Source organism: Girardinichthys multiradiatus, chromosome 15 (assembly GCF_021462225.1).
Source record: "Girardinichthys multiradiatus isolate DD_20200921_A chromosome 15, DD_fGirMul_XY1, whole genome shotgun sequence".
Taxonomy (NCBI): domain Eukaryota; kingdom Metazoa; phylum Chordata; class Actinopteri; order Cyprinodontiformes; family Goodeidae; genus Girardinichthys; species Girardinichthys multiradiatus.
In genome coordinates, this window is record NC_061808.1 from 17627773 (window position 1) to 17648184 (window position 20412).

The window sequence follows — 20412 nt, forward strand, 5'->3', positions numbered from 1 at the left end:
CTTCTGGACAGCAGTCAGGTCTGCAGTCTTACCCATGATTGGGGTTTTGAGTGATGAATCAGGCTGGGAGTTTTAAAGGCCTCAGGAATCTTCTGCAGGTGTTTAGAGTTAACTCGTTGATTCAGACGATTAGGTTCATAGCTCGTTTAGAGACCCTTTTAATGATATGCTAAATTTGTGAGATAGGAATTTTGGGTTTTCATGAGCTGTATGCCAAAATCATCCGTATTAAGACAATAAAAGACCTGAAATATTTCAGTTACTGTGCAATGAATCTAAAATATATGAATGTTAAATTTTCATCATGACATTATGGAAAATAATGAACTTTATCACAATAAGCTAATATTTTGAGAAGGACCTGTAGATGCCCGAGACACCTCAACTGGCTCCTCTTGATGTGGAGGAGCAGCGGCTCTACTCCGAGCTCCTCCCAGATGGCCGAGCTCCTCACTCTATCTCTAAGGGAGTGCCCGGCCACCCTACGGAGGAAGCTCATTTCAGCCGCTTGTATCTGAGATCTCGTTCTTTCGGTCATGACCCAAAGTTCATGGCCATAGGTGAGGGTAGGAAAGTAACCGACCGGTAAATCGAGAGCTTCGCTTTTTGGCTCAGCTATCTCTTCACCACAACGGACCGGTACAGTGACCCCATTACCGATCCGTCTGTCGATCTTCCACTCCATTATATACGTACATTCTATAAGTCTCAATAATACTACTAAAAAAATAAAATTAAAAAATAACAATAGTTTTTATTTTTTATTAATATTATTTGTTAGACTACACTAGTTTTAAAAGATTAAGTAGTTTAAAGTGTGACAAAGAAACTACCAACATTTTCACAGGACTTTTTTGGAAGTTTATATTTTGTCTTCAACCTGAAACAGCAAATAAATAAATAATAAAGTACAAAATGAAAAAACAAATTCTGCACTGAAATTAATGTTGCTGCCAATTATTGACCTGACTTATGACCTAGTAATAAAAAAATCAAATACTCCTTGAAATGTCTTTTATGAATATTTTTTTGATGAATATTTAAAAAAAAACCACAAAAAAAAACCTGTGGGTTAAATAAATATACTGGCCTTTAAAGGGTTAAAGACCCCCAAAATATGATTAACCTTTAAAGCTAAAGTAGTTTAAAAAGAATGATGTTTTTTCAAATGGGAAAGAAATATCATCTATCCATCCATTTTCTATACCCGCTTCTTCCATTTAGGGGCGTGAGAGAGCTCCAGCAGTCTATGGGCGAGGGGCGGGCTACATCCTGGACAGGTCGCCAGTCCATAGCAGGAAAGAAATATCAATAGATAATATTTTTACAGCGGTAAGGGGGCACATTTTGTCTTGAGGGACATATGCATTAGGATTCTGAAGGACCTCTTAAGAGTTAAACGTTCTTCAATTAGGATTCTGCCATCCTCTTCCCGTTGTTCGGGTCCAACTCAACATTAACACCAGAACATGACTTACGACATGTTGCATATGTCATAAATGATTACAGAAATCATTATAATTATTATGTTGTCATATTTTTCATATGACATAAGTCACCACACCATTTTCACGCTCTTAAATTAAATCATTATTGGCAGATTTGTAGTCACGTTGCATTGAAATGAAGACAGTTGAAGTTAACCACTGTAGGTAAAAAATTGACTGCTCAAAATGTCTTCACAGAACCTCACTAAAACAAATCTTAATCTTAAATCTACATGGTCTAAGATCCGTGAAAAGGCATTTATAGATGCCCTTGTGTCTGTTTAGATGTTCCCGATGCAATTAATGCAATGCTGATAATGCCTCAATGCTTCACAAATCAGGAAAAGCTTGCATCTCTATTAGGAGCAAGGATGTAAACGTGAGAAAAAGGAATGTAAAATACAAAAGGTTTAAACACAATGTTCAATAGTAAAGCAAATATTTATGTTACATTGTAGTAATTAAGTCATAAACCAGTGGAGTAAAGGAACATGATTGTTACTGTAAGGATTCTCGCCAGGCATTTTCCTGCTGCTGTGACTTACATGAGAGCCACAAGAGGTTGCAATTTGTTCACGAATCAGACAGCAGTGGACTTCTTCTGCCTCCTCTGAGTGAAGCTGTTCATTTAACAGGATATTCTGCAAGGGAGTCATCATCAAAATCATTGACAAACGAGTCTGAGTAAGTGTAGCTCCAGTGTGTAAAATACGTGTTTGGAGAATGTGGACAACTATCACTGACAAATAAACCTCACACTGCTTCTGAACAGAAATATCTTTTAATAAACACATTTTTCTAACTCTTCTTGATAGTAAATTGATGGAAGGTTCTTGTGTTCAATGATTTGTCAATAACTGTGACATACAAAGCTTGCACATTTCCAATTATAAGACAATTAATTGGCTACTTTGACAACAAATAATAAATATTACAACAAATAGGCTTTTAAAAAACATACATTGTTAAAATAAACTACAGGTCCTTCTCAAAATATTACCATATTGTGATAAAGTTCATTATTTTGCATAATGTAATGATGAAAATTTAACATTCATATATTTTAGATTCATTGCACACTAACTGAAATATTTCAGGTCTTTTATTGTCTTAATATGGATGATTTTGGCATACAGCTCATGAAAACCCAAAATTCCTATCTCACAAAATTAGCATATTTCATCCGACCAATAAAAGAAAAGTGTTTTTAATACAAAAAACGTCAACCTTCAAATAATCATGTACAGTTATGCACTCAATACTTGGTCGGGAATCCTTTTGCAGAAATGACTGCTTCAATGCGGCGTGGCATGGAGGCAATCAGCCTGTGGCACTGCTGAGGTCTTATGGAGGCCCAGGATGCTTCGATAGCGGCCTTTAGCTCATCCAGAGTGTTGGGTCTTGAGTCTCTCAACGTTCTCTTCACAATATCCCACAGATTCTCTATGGGGTTCAGGTCAGGAGAGTTGGCAGGCCAATTGAGCACAGTGATACCATGGTCAGTAAACCATTTACCAGTGGTTTTGGCACTGTGAGCAGGTGCCAGGTCGTGCTGAAAAATGAAATCTTCATCTCCATAAAGCTTTTCAGCAGATGGAAGCATGAAGTGGTCCAAAATCTTCTGATAGCTAGCTGCATTGACCCTGCCCTTGATAAAACACAGTGGACCAACACCAGCAGCTGACACGGCACCCCAGACCATCACTGACTGTGGGTACTTGACACTGGACTTCTGGCATTTTGGCATTTCCTTCTCCCCAGTCTTCCTCCAGACTCTGGCACATTGATTTTCGAATGACATGCAGAATTTGCTTTCATCCGAAAAAAGTACTTTGGACCACTGAGCAACAGTCCAGTGCTGCTTCTCTGTAGCCCAGGTCAGGCGCTTCTGCAACTGTTTCTGGTTCAAAAGTGGCTTGACCTGGGGAATGCGGCACCTGTAGCCCATTTCCTGCACACGCCTGTGCACGGTGGCTCTGGATGTTTCTACTCCAGACTCAGTCCACTGCTTCTGCAGGTCCCCCAAGGTCTGGAATCGGCCCTTCTCCACAATCTTCCTCAGGGTCCGGTCACATCTTCTCGTTGTGCAGCGTTTTCTGCCACACTTTTTCCTTCCCACAGACTTCCCACTGAGGTGCCTTGATACAGCACTCTGGGAACAGCCTATTCATTCAGAAATTTCTTTCTGTGTCTTACCCTCTTGCTTGAGGGTGTCAATAGTGGCCTTCTGGACAGCAGTCAGGTCAGTAGTCTTACCCATGATTGGGGTTTTGAGTGATGAACCAGGCTGGGAGTTTTAAAGGCCTCAGGAATGTTTTGCAGGTGTTTAGAGTTAACTCGTTGATTCAGATGATTAGGTTCATAGCTCGTTTAGAGACCCTTTTAATGATATGCTAAATTTGTGAGATAGGAATTTTGGGTTTTCATGAGCTGTACGCCAAAATCATCCATATTAAGACAATAAAAGACCTGAAATATTTCAGTTAGTGTGCAATGAATCTAAAATATATGAATGTTAAATTTTCATAATGACATTATGGAAAATAATGAACTTTATCACAATATGCTAATATTTTGAGAAGGACCTGTATAATTCCACATGTGTTAATTCATAGTTTTGATGCCCTCAGTATGAAGCTACAATATTCATAGTCATGAAAATAAAGCAAACTCTTTGAATGAGAAGGTATGTCCAAACATTTGGTCTGTACTGTACATCAGAGATCTGATTGTTCCATACGTTCCTAACAGAGCACTTCGTTCTCAGACTGCAGGTTTTACTGGTGGTTCCTAGAGTCTCTAGAAGTAGAAAGGGAGGCAGATCCTTTAGTTATCAGGCTCCTCTCCTGTGGAACCAGCTCCCAGTTTTAGTCTGTGAGGCAGACACCCTGTCTACTTTTAAGACTAGGCTTAAACCTTTCCTTTTTGATAAAGCTTATAGTTAGAGTGGCTTAGGTTATCCTGAGCTATCTTCCTTATTTTTACCTCCGTTGTTCTTCCCTCCCTGTTGGATGGAGTAAGGGGGAGTCAGGTTTAGCCTAAACCGGCTCAGTTATGGTTGAGGTGCAAATACACCCTCCATTTCTGCTACCTGTATAACCCCCTCTCTTTTCCAATGGTTATGGTCAATCTGACAGAGAGAGGTATCCCAATCGTTGTGGTTTTTAGTGTAACAATGGCCATCAGTGGGCTCTAGATGGACAAACTGTCTACTTTTAAGGCTAGGCTTAAAACTTTCCTTTTTGATAAAGCTTATAGTTAGAGTGGCTTAGGTTATCCTGAGCTATCTCTGTAGTTAAGTCACTGACTGGATGCAATCTGCTGGGTTTCCTTAGACAGAAAAACTTTTTATCCAATTTGAATAAATAACTAACTCTGATTGCAATATTCAATGATTAGGATTAATTGGAATGTATGTACCTGACTATTGTGAAGTGCCTTGAGACAACATGTGCTGTGAATTGGGGCTATATAAATAAACTGAATTGAATTGAATTGAAATTGAATTAAAATAACCATATACTTTTTTGTTGGACATTTGCATATAAGTAGGCCTACATGCTAAAAATGTAGGTTATATGCAGATAGGTCTCCCCATTGACAGTGTGACTCATTTCCCCGCCTAAAGACAGACAGAGGGGACATAAACATGTGAGGGGTCTCCTTTGTTCTGCGTTTAGTCTCCTCCGTGGCCCCTGGAAAACCATTAAACGAGGAGGACTTCTCCCAGGAGCCCAGCATTCCTCGGATTCCTCAGGTCTGATGTCAGAGGAGAGGGGACGTGGCCCCGGAGGCGTCAGGACCCGCTGGGGCGTTCACGGACCGCGCCAAGGCCGCGACCTCTGAGATTCGCGGCAACCTGGGAGAAAGACATCCTTTCAAACGCACTCAAGTTTGTTTCCATGCGGGACCTCTCAAGAATTCACATTTCCTTGTGATTTACAAGAAGAAGAAGTAAAAATGTGCAAAAAGCTTTATATTAATAATTACAAATATTGCATTTATTTACAAATATTTTCCTTTTTTTTTACCTATCTATCTATCTATCTATCTATCTATCTATCTATCTATCTATCTATCTATCTATCTATCTATCTATCTATCTATCTATCTATCTATCTATCTATCTATCTATCTATCTATCTATCTATCTATCTATCTATCTATCTATCTATCTATCTATCTATCTATCTATCTATCTATCTATCTATCTATCTATCTATCTATCTATCTATCTATCTATCTATCTATCTATCTATCTATCTATCTATCTATCTATCTATCTATCTAAAACATTTTTGTATATTAAGAATTGTATATTTGATCTACGTTATTGTATACAATAAAATTGCTATTGTATAACATTTATGTAAGTTTATACTCCATATGGAATTGCCATGCATTTTTGACACACTGCTTTTCACGTCTAGGGCGTACATCTTATTATTCCGACGTTTTGCGCAGCTGTTGAACGCAGCAAGTACTCCTCTCTCCGCCTGTCCTGAACGCCTCCGTTGGAATAGAGGGGCCAGTGCTATAAACATTTCGAGAATCCCACCGAGCGACGACTACGACAGACCACGTCGCTTTTACGCAAGTGGCAGAAGTTTTGCAGATGCTTTCTGGCTATTCAGTTTTTCCTCAATAATAATCATTAACAAACGGTGTGCAGCAGCTCCGGGACTCTCGATTGCATTTCCGACGTGTTTTTGATCCTAATTTTGCGCTCATATGATGTGATGAAAGCTTTGAAGTTTTCAGGATTGTTAAAGTCGCTCAGTTGACTGTATGCCGATTATCTGGAGCGAAGAGGAGGTTGTACCACTGGAAGCAGAAAACGGGATGTAGCGCAGGATAAAGGGTGAGTTTTTCACTTGGTAAACTGCTTCTCTGCTCCTAAAAAGTTAAAAGCAATTGTTTGGGAAAACGTAAACTTGTCTGGAGTCTACTTCATGTAGGCCAAATGGCTTTGGCACGGTGCAGATCTCAAAGATTTTAATGCCAAGCCTCCTCTTGCACCAGATTAACGCCCAATAAATACCGCACAAAACTCGGATCTTGAAAAGGAAATAAATTTCCTGTTTTCTTTAACTCTAGAAATCAGCGGTTTTTACAATCAGGACAGCCCGAGTGAAAAATGTGATGATGGAATTACATTTGGGAGAACTTTAAGATTTTCACTGAGCCTATTAACAGATTCTTTGTGCGCATTTGGATCCTGTCAACCTGGATTAATTCTTTCAGTCCACGCATGAGATCAACAATGCGTGGAACCATTCACGTGAACTTGGCTGTGGGTTGTCCACGTTGATGCAAACACCCATACAATGTGCAAGCAGAGTTTGCGTGAAGGATGTGTTTGGACACGCAACACCGCAGAGAGCTCTGTAACGGAGAACATAGCTGCTGCAGGCGTCGGCTGCACACACACACACACACACACACACACACACACACACACACACACACACACACACACACACACACACACATCTGGCTATCTTTAAAAGCTCAGGGGCCTGCTGTGTAAATTACATGGTGCCAGTGACTTGGGAGTACACCCTGGTTGGGAATTTAAAGCACCAGGACTTATTAGAGCTGCAGACTTCACCCATGCTTCCTGTTTTAGAGGTATTTTTGTCAGGTTGTAAGAAAAGAAAGTTGGAGATATTTGTGTAGTCCCAGAGGCATGTTTTTGTTGAAGGTCAGCTTGGTAAGACTATAATAGGTGTTTACCACATAATGTGTGCCTGCTTTTAGACAGAAAAAATGGCTATTGTTTGCACTCCCAGTGGTCATTTAAGTCTAAAGGCCATTTGATTACTATACAGGGGAAAGCACACCTGTAATTTTGGTCAAGTGCTGCGTGCTGTAGCCCACCAAAGGAAAAGAGAGCAAACATTGATAAAATATTTTAAAAAGCAAATTCATGCCACTGAAGTGAACAGTTGTTGAGATATGTGGTCATAAATTTCACTAAAAAGGCATTTCCAGACTACTCCTTTGTGATTTTCTCTCGGTTTTTTATGACATCAAAGGAGAACCCCCGCATGTAAACTGACTGCTACTACAATGGCTGACAACACTGACAGCAGCGAAGAATCTGATATTTCTTTAGATATATTTCAGTCACTATCAAAGAGAGACGCAGCAGAGTCAGGAGAAGAAAGTCACCTTTCATCAGGTATCAGAGCACTAGTGCTGTGGCGTGCGGGCGGCCATCTAATTCAACCAGGGCACGGCCAGAGTCAGTCTGCATGAATCATAACGTACCACCAGGAAACAGAGCAAGCACAACATCCGGATTTTTAAAATAATTCACTAAAGACAGACTAGATCTGACTATATTAATACATACACACATACATTTATATGTATATATTAGCAGTTGTTTACATTAGATCAATTAGGTCCGTTACTGGGTTAACTAAGGCATTATAAACCTAGCAATTAAACATTAAATGCACCAAATGAAAAAATTAAAGCAGTTTAACTGGATTAACTTCCATAGAATGAGTTGTTTTGGACTTGCTACCGCATTTATCACTTGCTTTTATTGCGTGATCTGCGTATGGTTCTTGGAGTTCCCCCGAGCTTCGCAGCGGACCGGACCGAACCGGAACAGATACAGTATAAATCCAGGGTTACAGAATATATACGACACTGAGGGAAATAACCAGAGATGAACCAGAGGTGAATCTGAGCAGCATGGAGCAGTAGCAGCAGATACAAGGGATGATTCAAGATCTGAAGACACTACCTGGTGTGTCATTTTTTTAAATTTTATACCAGAATCTTTAGAGAAACAATTATTTAAATATATTGTAGGCATGTGTAATGTACTCATACTTGTCGTCTTCCGCTTTATCCGGGACCGGGTCGCGGGGGCAGCAGACTCAGCAGAGACACCCAGACGTCCCTCTCCCCAGACACCTCCTCCAGCTCCTCCGGGTGGAGCCTAAGGCGTTCCCAGGTCAGCCGAGAGACATGGTCCCTCCAACGTGTCCTGGGCCGTCCACTGGGGCTCCTCCTGGTGGGACGTGCCTGGAACACCTCCCGAGGAAGGCGTCCAGGAGGCATCCGGTATAGATGCCGGAGCCACCTCAACTGGCTCCTCTCGATGTAGAGGAGCAGCGGCTCTACTCCGAGCTCCTCCTGGATGGCCGAGTTCCTCACTCTATCTCTAAGGGAGTGCCCGGTCACCCTACAGAGGAAGCTCTTTTCAGCCGCTTGTATCCGGGATCTCGTTCTTTCGGTCATGACCCAAAGTTCATGGCCATAGGTGAGGGTAGGAACGTAGACCGACCGGTAAATCGAGAGCTTCGCTTTTCAGCTCAGCTCTCTCTTCACCACAACGGACCGGCACAGGGTCCCCATTACTGCGGCAGCCGCACCGATCCGTCTGTCGATCTCCCGCTCCATTCTTCCCTCACTCGTGAACAAGACCCCGAGATACTTAAACTCCTCCACTTGAGGCAGGAACTCCTTTCCAACCTGAAGAGGACAAGCCACCCTTTTCCGGTCGAGAACCATGGCCTCTGACTTGGTGTAATTTATCTTATTTTAACAATAATATTAATTTCAGATTATTATTATTAATAATAAAATAATAATTTTGGATTTTTAATTATCAACAATAACTGCAGATATTTAAATGTACTTTTGCAACAAGGAAGTGTTCTTACCTGCTGAGCCTTGATCCATTTAGCAGCATTAAGAAACAACCTTTTCTTTGGTGATCTTTTCCCATTAGATGCACTGCTTGGCTCTAGGATCTGCTTTAACATTATCCTGCGTCTGTCAGATATCCCGACCTCTGACTTAATTTCTCTAATGAATTCAGACGTTTCTTTTTTGAAGCAGTTTGCTGAAAAGTCCTCCGATCACAACTGGCTGTGCTTGGTCGGACCAGCCCATCTGTCCCTCGTCAGTTTTCCAGCTCTGATCCTCTTTGCTTCAGTAAAATAGTGCAGAGTAACGGGTGCTGTCATAGAATGGCTGCCACCACCAGCAATGCACCGTTTCACCATGTTAATGCTGTCTTTAACGCAACTTGGCTTCTACCTGAATTGTTTATCATTGACGCTCACACATCGAATGATCAGAGACTTCCCCATAGACATTATTTCTGTGCAACTTTGGACTTGCAAAATTTAACATCTAAATATGCTTATTTTGAGTCACATATGTCTTTTTTCTATTCTTTAATCCTAATATCATGTCAATTACTGCCTAATTCCTTCAATATTAAGATGTTTTCTTTCAATTTATGCATTTGTAGGAAAAACGTGTCACAGGCATTTAAACCTGTTAAACTGCATGTTTCTGGTATTTTTTTCACGGTCGGCTTTTAAGAAAATATTCTTAGTATAAAAAGCCACAAGTTTTGATGTTTTAAAAAAGAACAAGTTTGAAAACATCCATCCATCCATTGCCATTGTCTATACCCGCTCATCCTTGCGGGGTTTCGGGGGGAGGTGGTCTGTTGCCTATCCCAAGCAGTCGTTGGGCGAGAGAGGGGTACAACCTGGAAGGGTTGCCAGTCCATCACACGGATACACAGAGACACACATGACAAACAAGCTTGCACACAGACACACACACACACACACACACACACACACACACACACACACACACACACACACACACACACACACACACACACACACACACACACACACACACACACACAATTTAAAGAGACCAATTACCTAGTGGTCTGTGGAAGGAAGCTGGAGTACCCAGAGAGAACATGCGCATGCACTGGAAGAACATGGAGACTCCATACAGAATGTACCCAGAATCAGAATCAAATTTATACATACAGCCCCAGTGCTCTCCTGATGTCTGTCAGCAAATTGCAAAGAAGCGAAACCCTTTAGCCCATCAACAAGCCTCTGGCATCTAAATGCTGCAAGTCAGTGACTCAATGCAATCAGCTGGGTTTCCTTAGATAGAACACGTTTTGAAAAAGAAATAAAATTTTAAATAGTAAACTGAAGTTGAATTGTTTGATAACTAGGATCATTCCAACTGCTTTTGTGTCACCGTGTCCAAGTTTTAAACATCTAGCTGATCTGTGTTGAAGGTGAAGAATTTTGGGGTAGTCCTCTGCTGTTCAGAAATAAACCCTCAGCATGATGCTACCACCTCCATGCTTGATGGTTAGTCACGTGTACTAAGGTTTAAAAGCCTTAATTCTGTCTTTCTGCCCCAAGGGCAGCTGTGGCTGCAATGTTGCTTACCATTGTCAGCGTGTGAATGTGTGAATGAATGGGTGGATGATTGATTGTAGCGTAAAGTGCTTTGGGTCCTCGGACTAGATAAAGTGCTTTACGAGTGCAGGACATTTTTCAACACTCTTTCCTGATTCTTCCAAACATTTTTCTTGTCATAACGGCCCAGTTAACACATTTTTTGGCTTGTCTGACCATGGAACCTTCCTCTATGAGGCATTTGGCTGGTGTTTGTGGTACACCTGCATGTTTTAGTCATGCTTGAAGGTTTCCCGTTTAGAAGTAGGAGCTTCCTTCTTGGTCAGCCTTAGTCCTCTTTAATGTTAAATCACTTTAATTTCGACAATGCCACTGGTGTAACATCATTTTCCATGTTTTAATAGGCTTGAGCCTTGGTGGGTCATAGGTTGTTCAAAAACATCCTCGGTATTTAGTTTAAATTTGGACACATTTGAGGGTACCAGGGATTCCCAAACACACTGGTTTTTCAAGTCTGCTAACATTAAGTTTATGGATTATCCCCAACTTCAACGTTATTGAAAATTAATGGATTTAAAAGCTGGTTGAGTGATTCTCTTGCAACAAGAGTGGTCAAATATCCAGCCAGAATTATGCCTAGGACCTTGTTGATAGTTATAAAGAGGGCATGCATTTTTCTTTTTCCATTTCTTTTGAGCCTTTGTGTTTAGTTATAAATGTGGATTACAGAAAATCTCTCAATTTAATTTAAACTCATTTTTAAAATGCATTGGATTTGCATCATTTTAAAGCCCCAAAATGATTACATTCATGCCCATGATTAATGCCATGTGTGTAAACCTCTGACTGGCTCTCTGTGTAATAATGCAAGGTGGCAGAATGTAAGCTGTATTTAATTAGAAGTTGTATCTTCTGCTTGGAGTGGTGTGTCACAAGGATGCTTTTATTGCACGATCTGTAAGCTGTGTGCTGTCATGCACCCTGGCGAACAACAACATGACCAAAAGCGTGCAGCGACCTGCCCAAATCTCCCACACTGTGCCAGGTGTTTCGTGTGAGTTGTCAGTCACAGCTGCAGGGCTATTCTCCCTCAGCAGATCTGTGCCCGTATTCACAAAGAATCCTAAGACTAAAAGTAGCTCCTAATGACGTCATTCTAAGAAAAATCTTTCCTTGAATTTTAAGATTTTTCTTAGAATTTTTCCTTGTTAAGATTAACGTTTTTCACAAAGCATCTTAGGCCTTAGAGAGTTCCTAACAAGAGGAAATTTTAAGAGTAGCGAGGAGGACTTTTAATGAGCTTAAGAGTGTCTTAAGCTCAGAAAATGGCTGAAAAACCGATAGAAAGGAGAGATATTCTCCTAACAATGAATAACAGCCAATTAAGAAAACGCTACCGACTCAATCACGCAGGGATCCACCCCCTAATAGTCGAGTAAATTTGCACATAAACGTCTATAGCAATCTTACAATTATTAATATAGGGATGAGATTAACTTTATCATCCCCCTAGGGGGAAATTAAATAGTTTCAGTGGCGGGACAGATTAAATGTTTACCTCTAGTAAGGTAATATTAGGAAAGATATATAAATAATAGAAACATTAATGAATAACCATGAATAAAAAGTGAACAAAATTACAAACCATATACAGAATTATTTAAATATTTAAAGACTGTAAAATACTTTAAAAAAATACATTTGGAAAAACTTGGAAAATCTGAGAAAGATATATATACATAAATACAAACTCTAGACAAGATACAGTACAATAATCTAAACACTATATAAATAGAAGGAAGATGTAAATAAGGTGAATAGGTATATGCTGTATCGTACAAGATATGTATACAAGAAGGCAATCACAGTAAAATGCTGAATTTTTATCTTAATATTAAATATATATATATTTAATATTAATATTAAATTAATTAATATGAAACAGTTGCAATATGAAAACGACCAGCATGGTGAGTAAACATAATAATTATAAGCAAATCAAATTAATAAAGTGCATGTAAATAGGCTACGTTTTAATGCTGTGTGACAATTAATTTAATCTTGCTAAGTTTTATCACCATGATTTACACATTTCTGAATCCAGTCTAAATTGCAACAACCAACCACAGCGTCACACCTAGCAATGGGGTCAACCACACCTCCTCACTAAGGTAGGAATTTTGGTTGTCTCCTCATTCGGAGCTGCTCTCAGCAGCGAACAGAACCACTCTTAAGCTAGGAGTCTTTGCAGAACTTTTTAGGCTAGGATAGGAGCTCTCTGAGAGGACTGAGAATCCTTGTGAATACGCAGATCTCCACCTCTCTCTCAATGTGCATTTAACTACTACGATGTGGCAAACACATGGTATTTTATGAACATTACAGCATCAAGCAAGAGACATTTTCCATTTGATCTCCTGTTTAGGAAAAAGTGTAACTTTTTCTTGGCTTTGTAGTCAGTGTAGTGCAGCCGGATGTAAACAGTAGCAAAACTAAATGAGCTCCTGCTTTCATAGACCTTTAAAATCAGAGCTGCAGAGTTGGTGCCTGAGGGCTCGGCTATAAGAACATACTGTGTGTTGGGAGTAATGTTGGGTGAGTGTGATGTGGTTCCCAGGAGGGGGAACAGGGTGGTGGGGATGGAAAATGTGAGGAGAACTGTGGTTTTGCAGCGGCAGGCTTGATGACTGCCATACTGATGGTCCTAGGTTTCTGCTCCTATCAGTGTGAGCGTTCGTGTTTACTCTCTGCTCTCCTCCATCCGCTCCTCACCAACTGTACAAACATGATAAGGCCATTGTCACATCCTTTCTGCTTCCTCCCTATCTAAATGCTTTATTTTCTCATTGAGGGGCTGGGAATCACTGATTCTTTTCATTTACACGCCTCCCACCAAAACCAACGCATTCACCTCTTGTTTTATCTCTTGCCTTTATTCCATCTTTGTAGGATGAATGATGTAAAAGCTACATGAATCTCAGTTCGGAAAATCCGTCTCTGGCGTTTATCCGGGTTTAATTCTCCTTTGTTACGTTCTAGTAACAGTGCTCTGATGCTTCTCCTTGTTCTGTTTTGCCTTGCAGCAAGAAGGTCCTGGGTTCGATTCCCAGCCAGGGGTCTTTCTGCATGGAGTTTGCATGTTCTCCCCGTGCATGCATGGGTTCTCTCCGGGTACTCCGGCTTCCTCCCACAGTCCAAAGGCATGCCTGTTAGGTTAATTGGTGTCTCTAAATTGCCCTTAGGTGTATGAATGAGTGTGTGCGTGGTTGTTTGTGTGTTGCCCTGCGATGGACTGGCGACCTGTCCAGGGTGTACCCCGCCTCTCGCCCATAGACTGCTGGAGATAGGCACCAGCTTCCCCGCGACCCACTATGGAATAAGCGGTAGAAAATGACTGACTGACATGACTGGAATATCGCTGTAAGCAATACACAACTGCCTGGACTGCAATAAGTACTAGTTCAGAATTCAAGCCCCATGCATTCAGGCTGTCTGTACCTGTAATACATTTGATGACACTTGTTTAATACAGACTCAGACGTTTTGGAAGATGAACAGATGCTAAAGCGGTAAAGTCATTAGGACTCTACAACTAACGAGTTTCTTTGCAAAACACAGCAGATGTCGGCCATAGGCAACTGGGATTTAGGTTAGGAACCTAAAGCAGAAAGACATTACCATATTTTAATTATTTGTTTATTTATCCAAAGTAATTTGGTAATAATTTTGAATCTAAATATTCCAGGCGTATGAATAAATTTGGGCTTATCTTGAAATGGCTGGTGCATTATTTGCAAAAAAGCATTTCCCAAGATTTCCTTTTTAAGAGTGTAATCTTCTATGTGCTTATTCCATTCATATGTTGTAAAGTTCCTTTGTGATAAGAAACAGTTTGTCATGTGTGGAGTGCAAATCTATGGGGGGAATTACAGAGAGATACTGTATATTGTTTTGTTTCAATGAATAACTCCTAACATGTGGCACAAGGTGTTTTTTTACACATAACCTTCCAGGAAGTGGTTAATGAAACCCATTTTAAAAGACACAACTTACAATAAAAGTGGGCACATAAAGATGGTAAAAATGATAACAAATGAGTAATAATCACCATTAAAACTGCAACTATAATAGCCAGTTTGTAGTAGCTTGGGGTCATGTGTATAGAACATAGTCAAAGTTGCAGGGACAAACTGTTATACAATACTGTATAATCTCTATTTGTGAGCATGTTTGTGTAGTGTACAAATCCATAGAGTGGAAAGAAATGTGTTTTATGGGGCTAATAGCAGTTAGCAACAGAACAATTAGCAAATTCCCTTGGTTTTCTGACCTTTGGTGTGACGACATCCTCAGATCAGAGACGTCTAAGACAACTGGAACGCAGCAATGCTTTAGCATTGTAAACACACCAAGCCCACACACGCAGGAAGCTCGCTGCTGGTGAGACTTCAACATGAAGACAAAAAATATCTTCTCGTTGTGAGAAATTGCAAGTGCTGCTGAACCAGAAACATTATTTTTGTTGTCCTTGTTGTTGATTGCCCTTGTAGAAATTAAAGCAGAGCTGATTTTTTCTTTTTTGTCCCATGAATAGATTCTTCTAGATGAGTAAAACATATTATTAAGTAAAAGGGGCAGTGGGGAGCTAGTTCAGTATTGCCAGCTTGAGCATGTTGATCTTTGCTGTGTTGTGCTTAGAGACCAGATAAACACAATAAACATACATCTAAATATTTGAAATTGTACCTTGTACCTTTAATTTCTAAGACATATAGTATTACATACAGTTCAAGTCTCACAGTAAGGATTTCAAGACAGATTGTGTATATTTGTGGATTGTATAGAGTTTCATTTTACAGTTAATCTCAGTAAAAACAATTTCAAAACAGGATTTTATAGAAGTTGTGCGTAGAGGTATGAGGTTTTCTCTCTGAACAAACTTATATTTTAAAGATGTTTTGCAAAATGAGCTCATATTGGTGGGAATCTGGTCTGGGACTGTGTTTTGCGTAAAGCTGCAGACACGGCTTCCCCAACTGTCTGGACGTCACCTCTGTGTGAACGCTGTACTCGGTGTGTTCGTCACTGTCCCTGTGTTCTCATGCTCTGTGTGTCTTTGTCTCCGAGTCGGAGTGGGAAGAAGAGGGCAGCAAAGTGGGAAAGCAGATGCGCTTGTTAGAAACACTGTCTGGCCACTCGGCTCCACCATCTGTTTGCAGCTGCTCATGCTTGCGTGTGCCAGACAGTAGGGATATGTGTGTCTGTGGACAACACGTGTTGTAGAGTACATACTCCTGTTTTGTGTTTGTATCTGTGCGTACACACTCTCATGCATCTAAATAATTTTCACATTTTTGTTCTTTAGTAGCTTCACACCGATGTAAATTTTGTGTCCATCTCTGATTTTTGCTAAGCTTTTTCTTGCTGATACTGATTTTGGCTTATTTAAATGTCTCTTTAGGGACTACAATAAAATAAGTTCAAAGAACATCATTAAACATGTTTTTTCTAGCTTTGTTGCTGTGAGCGGTCATTAATCGTTTATATTAGGAGCAGAGATCAAATGAAACAGTGTAAGTAAGAGGAATTGCTGTTTTTACTATAATAAAACAAAGACAAAATTATGATGGAGCTAACATGTTATATTACGAATGTTAAGATTAATAAAAGGCTGCAAACATTTCCAAATCCAGCTTGTTCCATAAAATACAAAGGTTGAAAGCTTACAAGGATAAAACTGTAAACAGAGCAGCTGTGCTGTACTCTGTTTACCCTTCCTGTTGTGTGCTGAATGACTTGCTCTCTTTAGTACTGGATAAACCAAAGCCATGTTTTGATATGTTGTAGAAAATACACTTTTCTTTTAAATTGCTTGTTACCGTACGTCTTATGTGCTTCCTCTGATTTATTATCCAAACACCTCAATGATTCTGAAAATATTGTCTTCTCTCTGTAAATACTGTTGCCAGCGCACACTGATATACGGTGTGTTCATTAAAAAGAAGAAGATAGATTTTTCAGTTTCTGACTGATCAATTATGGCCAGTCAAACTGGAAATTGTCTGATTCTAGCTAACTGATTTCTCGGTGCATCGCTATTCTTCAGCAAACTGTGCAGCGAGTTTTGGTTTACACAGGAGCTCTTTTTCCCACACAGAGCCTTAACAATGTTCTCAAAATCCCTAGAATATTTTGAGAACATCAGACCAAAGGTTATACCTAATTCCATTGTTTCAGCTTTCTTTGGAGTAACGGATTTTTCATTTACTAGATAGCAGAAAAAAAAAAAAAAGATGTTAAAATTTAAATTTGCTACAAATATAAACGTCTGGAAATTAGAGCTTTTTTGTCTCCGGTCTGTCAAGTGTCAGATTTTCTGCAGCTTCTTTTGATTTATTAAAGAGAAAATCAGTTTGCATGTTTTGTTAGACCTTTTTCAAGCTGCATCCTCTAAATGCAGCCTGATGTGCAGTCCTGACATTTGATCCAGGTCAAATTTGGGTTCACACTGTAAAATGAGTGTGCTAAAGGAAGCGTAGTTATAAGCTGTGAAGCACTCTGGCCATTTGTTTTGCTACAGCGCTCATGTGTGACAGGAGGAGGGGAGCGGGATCGGACGTGTTGGTATTTGAGACATAGACAAGCGACAAAGATCAGATTGATTGAGTTACGCACGCTACACTTGCCTCTTCAGCTCTTGGCGGCCTTCGTCTAATGCTTTTAGCTGTAGGTGACAAAGTGCTGTTTTGTTCCCACTATTGTGCAGAACTGAAAGGAGCTGCCCTGCCTCAAGAGCAGAGACAAATCACCAGCTCTGGCTTTTAGCCGAGCGGTTAATAAATCGCTTTGGGTTTGTAATTAAATGCTTTTCTGGTTAAAGGCTGCCAAAGGAGGACTTTTTCAGATCAGTTATTTTTGAGGTAAATAATTTAGTCTTGCCTACAGGTATGCAATTAGACTTCATGCACTATTTGATTTGATCACATAATGCCACCTGGCCAGTTGTGGCGCTTATCTTTGCAAGTTTGGGTTTGTGTTATTATCGAGTGGGTGCTAGAAAAAACAATAAACCCATACCTGAGTTTGTAGAGAGATGGATGGCAGCAAAAGCTTGCGCCCTGAGGGTACAAACGTGTCAACATTGTTATTAGCTCATTTTTGAACCTTCTTTTGTCAGCTGCTGACACATGAATGCTACCACCCCCCTTCTCCTGCACACCTGTCAGACTGTCGCTTCCAGAATGGTACATTACCTAGTTTACAAGGACATCTTGTGCATTTATGGTAAGTGTTCATGTTTTGTACTTTATCTTTCGGATGATAGTAAAAAGAAATACCCAAAAATTAATAGAACTCTGACAGTTTGATTCTGGAAAAACTGGGAAAACACACTGCAACGTATGTCTCTTAATCACACAGGAACCTGATAGAAGATAAGTTGAAGACATGAATCTGTTGCAAGGTTGCAACACAGTTTCTGTGCAATTAATGTAGTTTAAAAATAAAGCTTTCCATTGAAAAGATCAATTTCATTGATAATGTGGAATTATCCGTCATGATGACGGTCAAAAACTCCCCATAAAGCATCTGTAAACTGTTATGAAAGAGAAAATCCAGTATAATTGTGGATGGTCTCAGTGGTTTAAGCACACAGAGAGAAAAGAAATGGTTTGCCCTTTGCCATATTTCTTTGGAGGAGACAAAGAAAAGAAAAACCCAACAAAACATGGGAATGGTTTCACGTATATTTAGACAAAGCTCACACCCCCTTAAAAATAAAAGCAAGCCCTGTTCACTCCGTTTTCTCTCTTGGTTTTGCCATACCACAAAATTACAACATGCAAATTTCTAAGCATACAGGGCCGTTTTTGCGCACTGAAAATAAACACGATTGCAGGGATTTTGCTGCAGAATGTTCTTTCTTTTCATTTATTTATTTTTTGCATCAAGGAGTTGGTTTGATCCCAAGCTATTGTCCGTCCCTCTGTCTGCGTTACCTTACCACACACCCCCAAACCACGCCGCTGATTATTGGTTTAGAGTAGCACCAAGTGCTGTCTAGTCCTTTGGCTAACCTCTGAGGAACTTGGTGTGTATGTGAGAGATCATTTGTATGTGTTTGTGGTGTGCCCTGTTCATGCACGTCTACGTTTGTACACTGCATAGAAAGTATGTCTCTGCGTGTTTATCTACGCCTGTATAGTTGTTGACAGTGATTTTGCAGATGTGTGTGCTTGGGAACCTTTTTCGAGACGATCTGGGTAGGTTTTACTGTCAGTGTAATGATGTCACTTTCCCTTAAGCCACAACTGGATGGGGGAAGGTTAAGGGCAGGTGACCACTGAGGTCACAATGGCCACATATGCCAAAGCTAAGCTGATTTACCCACCGAATATAACCCAGTGGTGGATTTCTCGCCGTGTTTGCATATGAGCTTTTCTCAAAAAAACACAAACAAAACAATATGTTGTTGTGCATATTCTGCAGTTGGATTCAGAGGTCAAGAATGTGCTGTGGCTCCCACAGGGTTATGGCTGTCGCAACAGGTGAGTATGAAGCAAGCATGGCTCAAATTCAAGCAATCAACATGGATGCGTTCAGGTTCTTGACAGCTTTCATTCAAGCTGCCTCTGCGGTGCGTGTTTTTTGTTTTTAAGTTTGTCCCCTGCTCACTCAGTCACATCACGCACAAACAATGCTCCTCCTTGTGGTGCATGCTTGTGTCAGGTGCGCTCTGTTTTCCCTCGTCAGGGCAGAAAGGAATCTGGGCCGAGTTCCAAGCTGACTATTAGGAGCGTAAGCCACAGCCAGAGACAAGAAGCAACACATTCACTCCTCTTTCTCCCTTTTGGCTGCTCATCTCATTCTTGCAGGGGCTTTTTGTGTTGAATTTTAACATCTCCTGCTTAGCTTCTTTAAAACAGTTCTTTCTTCATGTGGTAAATGTTTATTTTAGCTGCCAGTTTTTTGATGCTCAGGGTTGGAGCCTTTCTTTAAAGCTGGGGTTATCTCTAAGTACGTTTAGCTAATTAGACTTAATTTTTCAGAACTGAGCTTGCAGAAATCTCCATCTTTTGAAGTTTGTCACATGGTGATTTCTATGTATTTAGTGAATGTATTCCACACTCATCAATGCGTGGTTGTTAGTTCCCTGAGAAATGGCAGTTTTTGATATGAGCCCTCTGGGCAGTTACCCAGGGCAGAATTAGAATGGGGAGGGGATGTCACATCAGAACCAGATAAAGAAACATAACTTATCTGACCGAGTTTTCTGTTTCTTCTATGCCACTCCAGATTCTCATTAAATTTAATGTATTTAATGTATGGAATATGTACGATTTTCTTCTGTAGGATTCCCTAACTTTATCTCATCTCTTAAGCTACAGTGTGTGCTTGAACTATTTTCATCTCGATCTCATGGTAGCACTTGCCTTTTATGGCTTGTTAGTTGTTGTCTTCTATTTTGTGTCATTTAGCAAGTGTGTGATCAGAAAATTTGTGGCCAGTTTCTAATACTGCTTTTAGTCTTTTCCTACTTCTCTTTAAACAAGACATATCATGCTTATACATTCTTACTTTTCACACTTAAATCATTCAGTTGTGGTCTATAGAAAGTGGAACTCCAATGCTTTGGTCTGAACTCCTTGTTATTGTAGCTCCACAGGCTCCTCGCTAACCCCTGTTCTGAGATGCATCTGAGAGCAACT

The 20412-nt window shown here is 40.2% G+C and overlaps 1 protein-coding gene across 1 annotated transcript in view; it reads left to right on the plus strand.

Moving 5' to 3' along the window:
* The first annotated feature begins 6033 nt into the window (after window positions 1-6033).
* LOC124881817 (tyrosine-protein phosphatase non-receptor type 14-like) overlaps window positions 6034-20412 on the plus strand; it is a 57210-nt gene continuing 42831 nt past the window's right edge. The window contains exon 1 of the mRNA XM_047387628.1: window positions 6034-6348. The gene's annotated coding sequence lies outside the window, so the exon portion shown is untranslated. The remainder of the gene's footprint in view (window positions 6349-20412) is intronic.